The sequence below is a fragment of the Alligator sinensis genome, unplaced genomic scaffold (genome assembly GCF_000455745.1).
Source record: "Alligator sinensis unplaced genomic scaffold, ASM45574v1 scaffold49_1, whole genome shotgun sequence".
NCBI lineage: Eukaryota > Metazoa > Chordata > Crocodylia > Alligatoridae > Alligator > Alligator sinensis.
Genome location: NW_005841970.1, coordinates 2,539,994 through 2,557,507, shown reverse-complemented (window position 1 = coordinate 2,557,507; position 17,514 = coordinate 2,539,994).

Below are 17,514 nucleotides of genomic sequence, written 5' to 3'. Positions count from 1 at the left end.
ACCTTCTTTACTGAAGTTGTATGTCTTTGTTGTGACAAGGAATACATAGGTACATTTGTAGTGTTATGTTTGTTACCAGTGTATCTTAGCTTGATGTGCCACTTCAAGGAGAAAACACAGTAGAAGATCTAGAAAACAACAAATGTGCCCTTCATAAATGACTCTTAAAAAGTTTATTTCATATTTAAAGTTTTGCAGAAGTTCTGACTTTTAAATCCTGGAAGAGCAGAGAAACCCTGAATCATCAGTGAGAGACCACTTGGCACAGAACAACCACTCCATCTTTGATCTCACAGTCCTTGCGCTCTAGGCAAACCTACTTTTAGAACAGGGCTGTCAAACTCATCAGGCCTCATGGTCTACACAAATACTGATCCATGGGCTGGATGAGTGGCACAGGGCCAGTTCATGACCCAGATTGGGATGGCGAATGTGTCCCATGCACCAGATCTAGTACATGAGGCTGGTCTGGCATAGATACTGAAGGTAGTGTGTGCCCCAGACCAGACCTTCATGCCACACAGCATGCATCCCATATGTGGCCATGGTATTCAGACCAGTCTGAGACCCACAGGCAGCACTGCAAGATGAATGATAGAGTTTGTGGGCCAGATCTGGCCAATGGGCCCTATCTTTGATATCCCTACCTTAAGGAAGAGCAAAAATTCCTAATTTTACTGGACCCTAATGACATTAGACTTGAAACAGGCAATGGTTTATGGCTTGTTACACTTTAACTGTTCCCTTTTTCCTCTGTTAACATTTCCATATATCCCAAGTAATGCCAGTTTTCTTTCCCTTTGAATAGCTTTATTTATTTACATAATTAGGTTTATCTACTTAAGTATTCTTTACTTAGTCTACAGCTGCTCCTGATGACTTTTCTTTTATCCATGTTAACTGCCTTCCTCCTTTATTTTAAGTGGCTATTTCACTTGCACAATGGAGTTAACCTAAAGAAATTATTGTACATGTTGTTTAGCTTAAGCTGTTTCTGTCTCTTTTCCCAGACCTGAGAGAGGTCATTTTGTGCCAAAAACGTGGTCTAATCTCTCTCCCTACTATTTAGTTTGTCCATTGAAAGACTTCTTCAACTGTGGTGTCATGACCAAGGATCCAGGTTTTGCATTTCATTTGGAAAAATGCAGCAAAACATGGATATTCTGCATTAAAGGAGAACTACCCGGGAAACTGTGGGATTTCCCTTGCAAGCTGATAGAGTTCCAGTTTGCAAGGAGCTGCTTGGGGCTGAGGAAACTGGGATGTAGGGGGCAGGGAGAGCCATATGCATATGCATGTGCCCACAGGCACATGGCAGCCAGGCAGCATGGTGGAGAGCAACTCCTGTATTTCCTCCAGGTAAGTTTATGGGGGTGGGGGGCATATGCAATATGTGTGTGTTGGGAGTGGGGAAGGAATATGTAACACATGGGAGGAAGCAGGGGGGGCACAGGCAATGTGTTGGGTGTTGGAAGGCATAGGCTGTGTGTTGTGGGGCCTCACCTACAGTAGGGCATGAGGCTGCAACCTAACTAGGCCAGGTCTGGGCAGGACCACCTCCATGGCCCAGGAGGCAGGACCTGGCATGGGAGGGAACACCATGTCACCATAACTGCCAAGATAAGATGCCCTCTGCCTGCCTAGCAGCAGTGGAGGGTACAACTCCATGCCACCATTGGGTCTCACCTTGGTGGCCATGATGGTGTGGCACTCCCTCCTGTGCTGGATCCCGCCTGCTGGGCCACAGAGTCAGCTCTTCCTAGGAGCTGGCTTGGCCAGGCTGCAGCCTTGTGTCCCATGCCCCACAATCTGCACCTTGCACCCCACTGTGGGTGAAGAAATCTGGGGGGGGGATGTGCCCCCCTGACATGTAGCCTGTGACCCCTGCCCTCACAATGCATCTGAAAATATGGGAGTTTTTAAAATCAGAGCATTTTGGATTTTTAAACAGAGAAAACCAGGATCTCTGGCTATGACTCATGGGCTCACCTGCTGGTACAACTGCCACAGCTGCTGTTCTCCATTAGGAGAGTGTCCACAATATGAAAGGGATGTACACAAGTCAATACTAACTCATTATCACTTAGCCTTAATGTGGGTTCCCTTGGATTGCTTGCATTCTAATTTAGAATCTTAGCAGTATTCTTCCCTCTCTTATGTGGGTTGGAAACCTGTGATAAATAAGGAAATAAAAAAATTAAATAAAATAAAAAAATAAAAATAAAAATTGGATTGCTTGGAAATCTAATTTAGGGGCTTAATGTCTATTAGGTGTGTGTGTGTGTATATATATGTATATATATATAGTAGCTTTTTAAAAAATGGTGACATTTTTATTTATTTTTTTTAAATGCAAGTAGTGCTAAAGATAAAGAAACAAAGGTAGAGCAAATAAAACTTGAAAAATAACATATTTCTCTGGCTGTTGTGATTTGATGGTCCATGAAAAAGTACCTTCCCTATAAAGATTTCTCTTTTCTTTTATTTCTTTTTTTGGGTATGTTGTTACCCCCAGAAATCTTTGCAGATAATTTCTGAAAGTGCTGTTAAGGATTTTTTTTATAAGTAAAATCTACTCGTAATATTTTTTTTCATATGCAAGATGGCTTTCTAAACCATCCAGTAAGTACCAGAAATGAAATACAGAAATAGGGAATATTGAGACATTTCACCTGGCCTACATTTCACGTAGCTTTTTAAATGGATTCCTCTGTATACTTTTATTTTATTCCCACCCAGGAACCACAGCAGACCTACTTACATAGCATATAGGAAGGGTTCAGTATCTTACTTCTTTGAAGGCTTACTTTATCAGCCAGGTTCATGGCCATTAAAGGGGTCTGTCTGTGCATTAATTTTGACTTGTGGTCTTTCTTCTATTCACATTTCTTTTGCCAAATTCATAGCACTCTGAGCAGATGCTTACAATTACTTCGAAGATTTGGCTTTTATTTGTGATCACTGATAAGCAAGATGACTCTGATTATTCTTTGCTTTGACCAGCTAGTGTTCATTTGGTCAAATTCTCACAGTCTTCATTTTAACTGTGGAAATTGCCTTGATTCTTTCCTGTAATATTTTCTTTGCTACATTTTTTCTGAGTATCACAAATTTATTAGTGATCTTTTGTTCTTGTCAAATATCTGAAAATCATGTATTTTGATGTCTCTTTCAGAGGAAACTGCATCAGGGGATATCTTCCATTTCACTGGGGTAGTTCTATAGCTGTACAATGCTAAGTAGGGAAGCTTCTCTTTCATCTAATTCTTTTTCTAAGCAAATTTTTTGCTATATACATTCAGCTAACCCCAGGACTACATGCTTCATGATGATATGTCCATATTTTTAACAAAGTTCAGGAATTCCATGTTCTTGAATTTGACTGAGGTTCTACAGCAAGTATCTTTATTCCACATTTTCATATTTTAATGAAACCATTAATCTAACTCTGACAGCAACAGTAGTTTTTTCAGTTTTGCTCATATAGGATATGCATACTCTGTGGTCATAGCAGGGGATAATTTACCCTGGTTCTGAGCTCCAGATTGATGCACCTAGACTGCTTGGGTACCTGAGCTAGTTTTCTACACTGTTGTAAAGTGGCTTCATTGTAGGCTAACCTTTAGATTTGGAGAAGTATAAAATGGCTGAAACGCTGCACTGAAAGAAAAAAAAAGTATTTGGGTCCTGTTCCTTGTTACCTGTCGATAATGAGATTTTGAAGTCTACAATGCAGGCAATTTTTGTTTGTCTGTAATTCAAGATCTGAACCATAGTGTGTCCAAGGGAGTCATATGCTCATAATAGGCATACGAAAAAATATGTTTACATGTGGTGTTTATTGACAAAATTGTATTTTATTGTTTTTATTTTTGACAACTATTTGGAGAAACACTACAACTTAGGTTAAGGAAAAAAAGTTTAATTCCCTTTCACTGAATTTCCTGTTTTTTCTGGATTCAGTTAGACCCTTAGTGGTAAAGCTTTAATGTGATGCATAGAGATTTAGCATCACAATTTCCACTTAGCACTAATAGGACATTTATAGCTAATTCCCTGTGCATCAATTGGAAAATATGCTACTTAATATTATCTGAACATGGATTTGTAGCATAATTATTCTCAAGCATTATACAAATGCAACATTACTTACGTCTATATCTTTTAAAAATGGAAACAATAAGCCATTTGAATATCTAATATAAAACATCAGCATTTAATGGTGTCCTATAATACCATGCAACATTTTGTCCTTGAAGAAGATATTTGGGAAAGATTTTGTTTTGATTTTGAGTTTAAAAAGCCAAGATAAATCTGGTTAGCTTAAATGCTCAGAGCTATAAAAGAACAATGTGTATTAAAAACATATCAATCAATTGAGGAAAAATATTTGGAATGCTGTGATTGAAAAACAAAATTAGAAAGATATTTAGTGCATGAATATACAATATATATATTTGAACACAATAAAGAATTATCAAGTTGGTTAGGACCAGACCTAACAGAAGACCTTGGCTGTGTACACACATTCAAATAATCTGGGACAGTTCTTCCAGGTTTGTTCTCCTAGTAGAATAACTTCAGAGCCATGTGTACAGACATTTGAGGTTTTGAGAGTAGCAAGCTTGCAGTGCTAACACTGTACATGCAGGGGCCCCTGTGCACACATCTCAGCATGCAATGCAGACTCCCTTTGTCTGCCTGGCAACAGGTGGGAGCAGGGAACAAGGAACAGCCTGATTGGATGACCCAGACTACCCATGGTTGTTCCCAGGTTATTTTTATCTTGGAGCATTTTTACTTTGGGAAAAAAAGCCTGGACATCTATTTACTCATGATTTCTCCTGGGGAAGCAGTAACTCTCCCAAGAGAAACTGAATATCTATACAAGGCCTTAGTCACAGATTTTATTTTGCCTCCTAAGCATACTAGTGGTAGACCATGTTTAGCTGCCTGTCATTTTGTGCTATCCTATTTCTCCCTCTGTAAGTCCCTCAATATGACTTAGTAGTTTGTTATATGTTTGCCACTTACCTGAAATTAGCAGGGCATAGAATACTTACTATTTGTATGCATGCCCAGGTCTCATCCTCTATGTTCACTTAGTTCTCGTATAGAAATTCAATTTCTCCTGGAAGAATCTCTGCTCCCAGGAGCAATATACACCTCATGTAAATCTCATCCTATTTTGCCTATGAATGCCAGAACTCACTAGGCATGATCACAACATGTCCCCACATCTTCACTTCTCACCTTAGGTGAGAGTACCAGACAGATATAGGGCAAGTTTTAGTCTGAATTAGCATGAGCCAAACAGAGAGAGAGAAGGATAATTTCAAGGCATACTAGACAGATGAGTGGTAGGACTCATGAAGGAGGATAATGTTAGTAGGGACAGAAAGTGTCTTAGAGGAGGTAGGGTAGAGGGGGGATATAGAGTGGGGTACATTTGTCTGCATTAGTTCGATAAGGGCAGGAAAAGGGGAAAAGAGACTCTCTAGTTTTATCTAAAGCTCTATCTAGAGCTTGGTGGCTGGGAGGAATTCCTGTGGATGGCAACAGGTGGTTAGGCATGGGGTTAGAGAACAGAGAAGAATTGGCATGGGTGGAGTGGAGGTGTAGGGCCACAGAATGCTTACACAACGTTGTAGAAGCAGTGCTGTCACTAGGCTGATTGGAGCTCCACTGGTATTTACATATGGGCTTCCAGAGTCTGTGTGCGCAAGTCTATCCAGCAATGCTGACTCATGGCCAAGGCTCTCTAGTACCTATGTGACATGCTTTATGCTCTCCATCCCAAAGAAGTTCTGCACAGGATTTAGAAGCTTGATTTTAGGTTCCTTTCAGCAGGTTGCTATACAAACCACTTGCATCAGCCAACTAATGACCTCAGCCAATTTGTGGATGTCCTTATCCAGAATACAACTAAATATGTGGCATTTCCCAATGCCATCAGTGCCCAGACAAGGAACATGCTGGGATTTCATCAACTTGTGAACTTCCCTTGAGTTCTGACTACTGTGTTGGATACTGGTGTGAGCTTTAGGAAATCCATAGGCAATCCTTACTTATTTATCAACAGATTTATCAGACATATGCTGTGAACATGATGATTGACTTTACTGACATCATCACAAGGGTCCTAGGGACCAGGCACTATTCCTCTGTTTGGAATTGTGGTTGGATCTCCTCAGGCATTTCCAGTACCTGCCCCATCCATCTTTAGAGAGCTCATGGCCCACAAAGTGGACACATACCAGGCAACAGGGACTTCAGATTTTCTCTAGGGTTTCCACTGACAGATATGTAGCCAGGTACAAGCCAGATTCTTTTTAAATATCATGGGGGATAAAATTATGGAAAAGCTGGGATATCCCAGGCCTATGAGTGTTGTGTACAGATCAGGGTTCAAGCCCTTCATCTGAGGGATGTCAGATTTATAAAATGACTCACTGTCCTGCTGGTACCCCTACCAGTTTGTTGGTCTTTGGGTTCCTCATATTAATTGCTCAGATAACCAACCATGGGGAGCCAGGTTTAGCTACCTCTTGGTCATGGTGGGCTTGGCTAAGATCATCTGAATCTGCCCCAGGAGAAGCTGTTTTAACATCGGGAAAGTGACAAAATATTGTTTTGTCACTTTCACCCCCTGAAGGCATTCAGACAATGAAGACGTTCCCTGCTTCATCCTGCATGTTTAGTTTGCGTAGGTTTCTTTTAATAAACTCTGTTGCTGTTTGTCCATTGTTTCCTGCCTCATAGGTAATAATTCAAGACGGTAATTCCAAACATTTTCCCCCCTTTATTATATATCAACACCAGATGAATTTGCCTCACAAGTGTGACCATTCCACAATTCAAATCTCAGATTTAGGAAGGAAATATCTCATCAAGTTTGCTGTGTGTCAGAAAAAAAAACCCTTCACTTACTGATGTTGTTCTTTTTCTTTTCTTAACAGCTGTTCAAAAGAAAATAAACAACAATCTTGATACTATTCAGAAAATACAAGGACATGGTTTTTCATTAGCCTAGATTGCTCAGTGTCTTGGGAAATAAGTTGGCTTGATTAGAAATAAGATGTCTCTGCCAGTGGGACCCTTGGGCTCTGGTAACTCAATGCTAATGTTAGTCTAGCATTTGTAGTTTCCTTTTAGTTGTAACATAAACTTTTAATTACCATAACTAGATTTTGTTGCCTGTCTTTGCATGAAAAAAAATACATTTACCATCATAGCCCATAAAAATAATTAGGACTGGATCTATTTTACTGTGAAAGATAGAAAACCATATCATGTTCTTGGTGCTCACATTTGGGGATTCTGTGCTAGAGGTAGTGGGCCTTGCCAGGACTCCCTATAAAATTTGCTTTCAGAAATAAAGCTTTGCTACTTTTACTTTTGAACAAACTTTCCCTGAAAGTAATACCGTACAGGATTTAAAGCTCTTAAACATGTACATGTTCACTAATGTGTGCATCTCTGAAAATAATTTCAGAACATATATTGAAACTTCCACTTGAAACTTTCTAACAAGTTAGATCCAATTCAAGAAGAAATTAAAGAGTCTTGCTTCTTTGTATTTCTAATCCTAATTGTGTAAATGTGTTGGAGAGAGACTGTGATATGTATATCAGAAATGACCTATATTAAGTAGAGCAAAAACATAGCTGATGGTATATTGAGGAAATAAAAAGCAATAAACACCACCTAAAAAATTGCTCATAATTTGCATATTATATCAGGGTAGAGGGGTTAAAAAGTCCCTCAAAATGAACTTACTAACTCAAATTTAAAAAATGGCTTTGGTGTCTGAAAATGGTGTCAGATTAGCTTTCTCTTTAGAAAAAAAGGCTACTGCAAACATGAATAATTGGAGTGCCATCTGCTTGAGGGATATAACCTTACAATATTGTACAATTGCTTAGTGTGGATTAATATTGACAATACTCTATGCCAACAAAGGAAGCTGAGACTGATTTTCTGGCAGAATACTGACATTTAGTAATTTATCTTCATGTTCCTTTTATATAGGAGTTACATGATTAAGATTACAAGATTAATCAAGGTTAGTTTGACCACATCTCCTAATTCAGATTGCAGCCACAACATTATAAAGGCGGCAGCTTGTTTCTAGAATGATGTCTAAATTGTTATGGAGCTAGAGAGAAAGAAACCTCTTTTATATCACAATGGAATACAATGCCCACCACCACTGGCAATGTGTAGGGTGTGCACATAGGTGCACATGCACCCCGAGCGTGGCAGTGCACCCCTGCAAAAAGGCACCGCCGACACTGCCGGCAGTGCCTGCGGGAAGTCACTACTTGCCACCACCGGCGGCATCTGCGGGTGGTCCCCAACCACTGGTCGATGCTTGCCAAACCCCTCACCGCTGACAGCACTGCAGCTGTCTGCAGGAGCTCCCTGCTTGCAAACGCCACGCTCCTGCCACCACCAGCATCACCGCCGCCTGTGGGAGCTCATCATACTCCCCAGCCTCCGGGGGCATGTGCTGTTCATGACCAGTACCATTCCTTTAACCATGTTTCACATTTAAGTTTTATATGATCCACAGTTAAGTTTTTATATGATTTACACAAATCTTTAGTACAAGATGCAACTTTCACGTAATATATCGTATTTCATTAAGGGAACTATACCTTTATTTATATCTTTGGATCTGACTGTAGGACGCTGTAGGTTGATTTCATTAAAATAGAGCTATCGGGAAATTCAGTTGAGCTGACGGGTAGCCATATTATTTACTAAGTAGAACACTAGCCTACTTTTCTTTGTCTTCTCTATGAGCTTCCCCATCTTTCCGATTCTTAATCACATTTTCATCTGAGGCTTTAACACAGCATGTTGTCAGTGCAGCAGAGGTTTCTTGGTTCAAATCTATACTTGTAGTGTCTCAATTAAATAAATAATATTCTCTCCTTGCCTTTACAAAAGAACTGTGTTAAGAAGAGAATGTACTAGTCAACCCTAGACTAGTGGAACGCTGTAAAATTTGATACAGAAACTTCTGGTATCAGAGAAGATAGCCATGACCTCTAGATTGTCTAATCTAATATGGATAAACACACAAGTAACTTAGTTTTACTAAGTTAGTAGATAGATAGATAGATGGGTAGATAGATAGGTAGATGGGAGAGAGAAGGAAGAAGGCCCAAAAGAAAGAGGTTAGAGTAGTTAATTAGGGAGATACTTAGGGATTTAGCAATTGGATCACAAAGGAAAGATATGCATTTACAGAGAAAGTGATAGGATTTGTTTAGATTGTTAGGAGAGCAGCAACACTGGTCCAAAGATGAGAAAGTAGGTATTTAGCTTGGGTTACAGAGAGATTGGTAGAGCTGTCAGTAGTGTGCAAGAAGGCAAAGTATGGTCAAAGGGCAGATACCTCAAGGGGTGCACATGCACCTGCATGCACCCTCTAGGTGTTGCCAATGCTTGTGGCTTTAAATTAGGAACAGAAGGATCTCATCTCTTTTTGCTTTTTGTTTCCAAATATCATGCAGAATATTATTGCTGAGACTATTCTTATTGTGGTCCTGCTTGGAACTGCAGTCACAGACCCCATCATGTTAAGCCCAGTACAAATGGAACAAATTAGTTTGTTCCCAGTCCCAAAAAGCTTACAATCTAATATAATAGCTAAGGCAGTGGATGCGACTGTCTATAGAAAAAAGTTATAGAACAAGAAGAAGTAGGAACTCTGGTCAGAATCATGAGGATGACAACACAAGGTGGGAGAGAAGTGTCACAACCCAAAGGTATGATTTTGTTGGGTATGCGCTTTGGCACCACTGAATTATTTTCCCGCCAATTTGTAGCTTTCTTTGCAGTGTGCATTTCTTCTTTGCAGCACAGAAATGCACTTTGCAAAGAGTTCCCGCCATTTGTATTCTAATTCGAGCCCCATTATTGGCTTGCATGAAATTATTCACATGTGGCAGCTAGCGATTGGCTTGCTAGCCGTATAAAAGGCTTGAGTGGTTTCCGCCCAAGTTGGAGGACTCCACGAACACCAGGAGGAGGAGACTTCATGCTGTGTGAAGATCTCTAAGCACTGTGGAGCCTATCGGACCCAGTGCATTTCAAGCAGGCAACAGGGGTCTGATCAGCCTCTAGCCTCTCCCCATCACCGTTCACAATCCTCGACGTATCCCTCTCCCTGCGCGCAAAAGGATCCACGGAGCCTCGACAACTCTGTGGGAGTGATCCGAATATTGTCTGAGTCCTCAAACGAGGATTTAAGCGGAGCTGTGCCTGGGAAACTGTCCAGTCTACACTGCGACCATCTTCGGTGCAAGTAAACAATCTTGAATCAACCATTAAGCGTCCGTGCCTAATTCTAGCGTGTCGCCTGTTTTCTCCGACCCAGCATGCCCGGGCTGCTGGCCACAGCCTGCGTGGCGCGAAAAAGGGCCCGGATCGCTCCCGGCCCGCACAAGAAGATGAAGACAAATACTCAAAAAGATATTTAGAGAAGTAGCCAACAAATTAAGAGGTTATGGGAGACTTGTAAAAAAATTATTTTAAAGGGGCTATTTTCAGTATTAAAGCCTCCACTGAGATCAAGAAAAATCAGAATGGATAGAGGCTCTGAAATCCATTCATTTTTATGGGTCTGCAAACCTTACAAATGTGCGTTTATCCCCCACTTCCTGAACTTAAAGTCTTGGGCTTAAGAGTGATGATTTTTTAATAGGAAATAGATTTTGTGGCTATGGGCAACTAGTGCCTGCAGGGTCGGGGGAGGGAGGGCACCAGATCACCAACCAGGAGGGGGAGTCCCCCAGCAGCCCATCACCGAGCTAGAAGTGTAACCGGTGGCACTTCCAGTTTCGCGGCTGGCCCTTCTCAAGGGGTGCACATGTACCTGCATGCACCCTCTACACATTGCCAATGCTTGTGGCTTTCAATTAGGAACAGAAGGATCTCATCTCTTTTTGCTAACAGCTAGACTGGGACTCAAATGTGCCTTGTATTTGGTTTGCACATTCTTGGACTGTTTTTTGCTACTCTAATTGGATACAATTCGATAAACTTCATTCAGGTACATCTTTCTCCTTTTTTGTACTCCTTTTTCCATGCTACTGCCTTATTTGTTGCTACTTCTCTTGATGCTTCTTCCATTTTTCACTTTGTTTTTTACTATATTTCTTTTCCTTCTGACTTAGTTTCATTTTACTTTCTCCATTTTGATTTTATTTTTAGTGGATCTCTCTATTCTCTCCCTTCACTTTTATCACAATAATTCAAAGCACAATATTACAGACCATTGGTACCCACAGGATTGGGACCAGCACTACCCCTCAGATTAAGTCCCAGAGCCTGCTCCCCTCTGCCCAGCTGAAGCCTGATCTTGGCTGGACAGGGGCAGCAGATTACATGGTGCCAGGGGCTGGGATTTGAGCATCTCTGCCATAAGCTACCACTTGTGATTTCCCTGGGCCCAATACCATTTGAAATAGAGTCCATAGACAAAAGTAGAGTCAAACTTCTGAAGCCCATAACTGAAGCAAAAAATGTTATGTTCATTAGTACAGGTCAGCTGGAAACTTGTAAAGTTTTGCAATGGTACATAATGATTCTTCAAAAGTAGAATTTCACAACTGAGCTATCACTAGGGCAGCTGCATTTCGGGGTCTGTTTCTCTCCATCTGCTGCTTGGTGCTCAATCATTTCCAACCTGAATACATAGAAAAAGATTGTAACAAGGCTTTTTTACACATTACACTTAGAACACGCTAAATGTAATGTAAAAATGAGCATGTGCTTTGAGAAGTCACATGTTAAGGGTTAATACCCCCTATAACATGCACTACTTTGACCTGTCCTTAGGAGGACTGGTGAGCAGGGGCAGGGCTAGGAGCCCAGTTAGCTTTGTGCCTACTCAGCTTGCCTGATATCAAAGGCAGGGTAAGTGACCCATATTTGTTGGCAGCTGGGGGTTGGGAGGGTCCCATTGGGCCTGCCAGCTCCTGCCTGCCCTGACTGGATCCCTGCTGACTCCCATACCCCCAGATCTATGCCCCCCGCCATCCCACATTCAGCTGGCCACTTCCCCTCCACAACCAGAGCTCCCTCCTTGCCCCTCAGGATTCTCCCTACGCCCCCTGGCCATTATAGCTCATACATGCCTCCATGTCCTCTGCCTTATCTGCACTGCCAGCCAGCTCTGTCTGAGGGGAAAAGACATGGAAGGGGGAACCTGCCCAGATACCCACCACTGCCACTACTGCTGGGTTACTACTGGTCTCTGGGGTGAGCCCATTCCAGTGATCAGCAGCAGCAGCACTGGCAGCAGGTAGGCTCCTCTTCCCAGATTGCCAGGACATTGCCAGGAGTTGCACATGAGCCAGGAACTGCTGGGAGCTGAGGCCAGTGTTCAGGTAACTGTGGTGTAGGGGTGGGAGTGGGTCTAATTTAGGGTTGTGGCAGCAGGGGTGGGTAGCATGGTGAGTCTAATCTGGGAGGGGAGGGCAGGTGCCACTTAATCTAGGGGCTGGGCCAATGCAGGCTGATGGAGGAGGGTAGGCACCACCCCCCTACTCAAATTGGTCCCACTGTACTGCCCAGTCTCCCCCTGCCAGCCTGGATTGAACCCACTCTGCCATGCCACCTGCCTCCCCTTGCTGACCCAGCCTCCCCCTCCATATCCCAGAATTGAGCCAGTGTTGCCCCCTCCCCCACCCCCACAACTGCACTCCCAGACCAGACCATCTTCCCCTGTACCCCTGATCCCCATTCACTGACCTCTGGCAATCTCTGGATCACTTGAAGCTCTTGGCACTATCTCAGGGAAGCAGGAAAGATGAACTCATCTGCCACCAATGCTGCTGCCACTCTCTGGGCTGGGCTCAGCTTGGGAAACAGTAGCAGCCTGTGCAGTAGTGTTGGTGGCAGTGGCCAGGTAGAAGAGTTCCTTTTCCTGCCTGTTCCCCCAGAAAGTGCTGGGAGTGAAGGTAAACTGAAGGACACAAGGAGTGGGGAGCCTTGAGGGGCAAGAAGGAGCTCTAGGGCAGGAGAGGCAGAGACAGAGTAGGATTTCTGAGGGGGCAGGGGATGGGGGGGATCCTCAGGGAATGGAAAGAGCCCAAAATGGGAGGGAGGCAAGATTCTTACCTTTAGGTGTTCCCTTGCTGTCACTGTAGAGGAAGATAGTACAGCTGGGATTGGTGCCTCCTGGGTTGCTGGAGGACTACTTCCTACTGGCTTGGGGCCTGTGGATCAGTTGCACATGACTGTAACATGAGCTGCCAAAAAATGGTTAGAGATAATTCTTGATGGAAAAGTATTATTTATAAAACACTCACAGGCTCCTTAGCACACATTTCCCTGCCCTAATGTATGGACACCTCTGGTTTAAGGGGCTTTAACATGTATTTTTGTTCAAGTGTAACAACAACCTTATTTACATCAATTGCTTGTTCTTATTCCATTGTAAAAGCAGAGCTAGAAGGAGGAGTGGAAATGCATGCTATTTTCTTTAATGTGATGTTCAGTCATACATAATTTTCCTTACCAATATAATCATCATTAGAAATTATTATATGAGTGAAGCTTACAGGATATGGCTCCTAGCGGTCACAAAAAATGGTAAGGATTGCTACATAGCAAATAATGCAATAGGGCTCTTGGCAATTATTAGGTCCCATTGATTTGAGGTGGATGCACTATGTAATTGACAAGTTTACTCAGTTTTAGCCTGGATTATTTCAGAGTAATGATGAACTAGAATGTTATATCTGCAACAGTTGCAACATTTCAAAATATAATAATTAAGAGAGAGGGACGAATGCCAAATTTTCACCTTCAGAAGAGGTTACAAAATGCACCAAAAATAAATACTTGAATATGGCTCAATATTAAAGTGTTAAGGTGTTGTTACACTGGAACAGATCCTCAAGGAATCCATTTCTAAGCACTTGGACAAGAAGAAGGTGATTAGGAACAGTCACCAAGGGCAAGTCACTCCCAAGCCGATTGCCTTCTATGATGAGATGACTGGCTCTGTGGCTGTCGGGAGATTGGTGGATGTGATATACCTTGATTTTGATACAGTTTCCCACAACATTCTCATAGCCAATCTAAGGAAGTACAGGCTGGATGAATGGACTGTAAGGTGGATAGAAAACTGGCTGGAGCATCAGGCTCAGAGTAATTAATGGATTGATGTCTAGTTGGCAGCCAGTATCAAGTGGAGTGCCCCAGGGGTCAGTCCTGCAGCTGGTTTTGTTCAATGTCTTTATCAATGATCCAGAAGATAGCATAGTCTGCAGATGACACCAAGCTGGGGGAGTAGTAGATATGCTGGAAGGTAGGGCTAGGATTCAGAGTGACCCAGAAAAAATAGAGGATTGGGGCAAAAGGAATCTCATGAGATTCAACAAGGACAAGTGCAAAGTCCTCCACTTAGGATGTAGCAATACTTTGCATCGGTACACGCTGGGGGCTGACTGGCTAGGCAGCCACTCTGCAGAAAAGGACCTGGAGGCTACAGTGGACAGTAAGCTGAATATGAGCCAGCAATGTGCCCTTGTTGTGAAGAAGGGTAATGGCATACTGGGCTGTATCAATAAGTGTGTTGCCAGCACATCAAGGAAACTCGCGTCGGGTGGACGCGCTGGACAGCCACTCTGCAGAAAAGGACCTGGAGGCTACAGTGGACAGTAAGCTGAATATGAGCCAGCAATGTGCCCTTGTTGTGAAGAAGGGTAATGGCATACTGGGCTGTATCAATAAGTGTGTTGCCAGCACATCAAGGAAAGGGATTAATCCCTTCTATTCAGCACTGGTGAGACCACATCTGGATTACTGTGTTCAGTTTTGGGCTCCCCGCTATAGAAAGGATGTGGACAAATTGGAGAGGGTCCAGCAGAGGGCAACAAAAATGGTGAGGGGGCTGAAGGATATGACTTATGAGGAAAGACTGAGGGAACTTCGCTTATTTAATCTAGAGAAGAGGAGACTGAGGGGGGATTTAATAGCAGCCTTCAACTACCTGAAGGGGGGTTCAAAAGAGGATGGAGCTAAATTTCTCAGTGGTGGCAGATGACAGAACAAGGAGCTATGGTCTCAAGTTGCAGCAAGGGAAGTTTAGGTTAGTTATTAGGAAGAATTTTCTTACTGGAAGGGTAGTATAACATTGGATCAGGTTACCCAGAGAGGTGGTGGATCTCCATCCTTGGTGATTTTAAGACCTGGCTAGACAAAGCTTTTGCTAGGATGATCTAGTTGGGGATGGCCCTACCTTGAGCAGAGGGTTGGATTAGATGACCTCCTGAGGTTCCTTCCGACCCTAATTTTTCTATGATTCTATGATTAATAATCTCAAAGAATGGAGTAATTAGTGATGTGACAAAACTTGCATATATCACACAATTATTTAAATTAGACACATCTGAAAAGGACAGTGAGAAACTTCAGAACTACCCAAGAAATTCAGCCAATATGATAGTAATGGAAAAAATTCAATGCAGGGTATTTTGCATTCAATGGAACAACTTCTGGCTATAAATACTCAGGAAAAAGATGTGTTTATCAAGTGGTTTCATAGCAACCTTTGCTTTCAGCATGACAAATGTGTGTAATGGGAGGCCCTTGGACTCATTACAAAAAGACAGAAGAAAAGGGGTATGGGCCTTTAAGACAGCAGGGCTGCCCTAGCTGAATTGGACTGGTGCTGGGGGATATATAAGTCCATCTGCTACGAGCTGGACAGACTGGCCCTGGAACTGGAAGGGAGAGGAGATTCTGCTGATTAGAGCTAAGCAAAGTTAGGATCCGCAGACAGAACAGGTAAGTAGGCCTTGGTACAGGCCAGAGCTGGAAGAAAGCCCAGCAGCAATAGAGGAAAGTGCTAAGGAAAGGCCAGAGCTAAGAGAAATTTAGCAGAGGGAGACTGAGCCTAGAGGCAACCTGACAACAGGAGGCTAGGCCATATGGCATGGACTGTATGGATAGGAGCTAGGAAGCCACTGAGGGCCACTGAGTACTTTGTGTGGTTATTATTTGCTGGACATTAGGGTCAGCAAGCCTTGGGAAATTGAGATGTTGTATGCCACTTTGTGGAGAGGGATGGGGAGAAGGGAAATGCCCTGCAGACTGATCAGGAGATACAGGGCCCTGGGAATTTTTGATTCGTTCAGAGGGCCCTAAAGAGACTGGGTAATAACTGTTGACCCAGAGCATCTGATTGGACTGGTAAACCCAAGAATCTAATAAGTGGGTGGTGATGAGCCACAAACAGTAAACATTGTATGGACCAGACCAGGGGTGGCTCTGTGATGTGAACCTTGGGAGAGAGGCATTTAAAGTTGCCCTCTGGCAGGACAGAGGGTCTACTTCTTAACTGTCATTAATAACAAAGATGGTGAAGAAGAGAGGTAGTTAGTTCACTGGGACACCAGATGGGTAGGCAGGTGAGGGCTGACCACTGTGGAGCATCAGATCACACCAGAGGCATTTGGATCTTCTACAATCTAATCCTATCACAATTATAGTTCAATTGTCTTTGAAGATGTTCTGTCTTACAAAGGATACATAAAAAACTCAGTTTTTGTTGTTCCCACAATACGTTAGTTTCTTTCATTCCTTTCTCTCTCTTTAATGAGATACCAGATTGGCACTGGCTTGAATAAAATTCCCCTGTATTCTGACACACTGGGTACGTCTACATGTGTCACTATGTTGAAGTTGTTACTGCGTTGTGGCTTTATTACTTCATTTTGGAAGTACTAAATCATGGTGCAGTAACAGCCCATACTGTGCTGTACACATGGTGCATGATTATTAGCAGCTACTTCGCCATAGTGGAATGCACTGGGGGAGCATATTACTATGGCAAAGTAGCTGCTGGTCATGTGTAGATGCCTGTGGATGTTATGCCACTGCAGCCCATTGCTACAGTAACATAGTGTCGTGTGTAGATGTGTCCACTACTTATGTAAGTGCTAACTGATATCCATTGGCCTTTTCATCTTAAATAGAATTTATCAGACTCAGTTTTCATGGGTACATCTTTTAAACCCCCCCCCCCCCAGTAATATGCATGAATGAATAACTATTTCATCTTTCTCTTTTGAAAAAAAATGTTTAAACTGAGGAGAGTAGCAATATAGACTAGGTCTGTTCTCAGAACTTTGCCTCTCTGTCCTTTACTTTTCCCTTCCACTTCTTACCTGCCTTAGATTGTTAGCTCTTTGGAATAGGAACTCTTTACATTTTCATGTTGCTTATCGTGATGAATTCCATCTTAGTTGTGGCCTTTAGTTTCTGCTGCAGTACAAATAATAAATAACAATTGTAGCCTGGGTGGTATGTGGCTGGTACCCCCTCTTCAATTGAAAGGATGTTAGAGGGTGTGAGTGTGCTGTGGGAGCGTGATTGCCTAACTTTAGGCCAGCTCACCTCCCTCCCCTAGAGAGCAGACCAGAACAGAGATCAGAGACACCCAGTGATGTCTAACTATTTACAGATTTAATTTACAGTGCAGTATCA